The following is a 704-nucleotide window of genomic DNA, read 5'->3' as shown; positions in this document are numbered from 1 at the left end:
GTACCACCATGCCCAGTTTTAGTGGCCGGCAGTACCACCACTTGCCAGGCAGGAGCTTAGACCACTGAGCTATCTCCCCAGCCGACTTGCTACGTTTGAACAAACATGATCCAAAACATGCACAGTGACCCTGTGTTCTCAAGCCTTTTAGGAAAGTGTCACTATCTTCGCATATCACAACATGAAAACTAGAAGGCAGAATCCACAGAGCTGAGATTTCACATATAGTATCCTGGGGTTTCTAATTATGAACTCTTTAGTCTTGGAACCAGCCTTAGTGGTTTGCACACCCCATCACTTTAATCTGTATCGAGTAGCATAAATTGTTTTGTTTTGTTTTTATTTATTTTTAATTTTTTGGTGGAGCCAGGGATTGAACTCAGGCCGTTGCGTTTCCCAGGCAAGCACTTGTTCTACTGAGCCATCTCCCTGGCCTGTTTTGTTTTCTGAAGAAGGTCTTACTGTGTGGTCTTGGCTGACTCAAACTTTTATTTATTTAGTTTTAAACTGATTAATAGGACAGTTTCAATAATTAATACATTGGACGTTGTTATCTTCTTAGTGGTTATCTGTAGTACAAGATGCAGACAGAATATCCTGTCCAAACACATTAGTACAAATCTTTCTTCTCATTGAATTAAGAGAAAGTAGCTGTATATCTATCCTAACTATTCTGCATATACAGATACAAAATGGTCCTTCCT

Source organism: Octodon degus, unplaced genomic scaffold, assembly GCF_000260255.1.
Source record: "Octodon degus isolate 3935 unplaced genomic scaffold, OctDeg1.0 scaffold00113, whole genome shotgun sequence".
NCBI classification, from domain to species: domain Eukaryota; kingdom Metazoa; phylum Chordata; class Mammalia; order Rodentia; family Octodontidae; genus Octodon; species Octodon degus.
Note: the sequence above shows the minus strand (reverse complement) of the source record.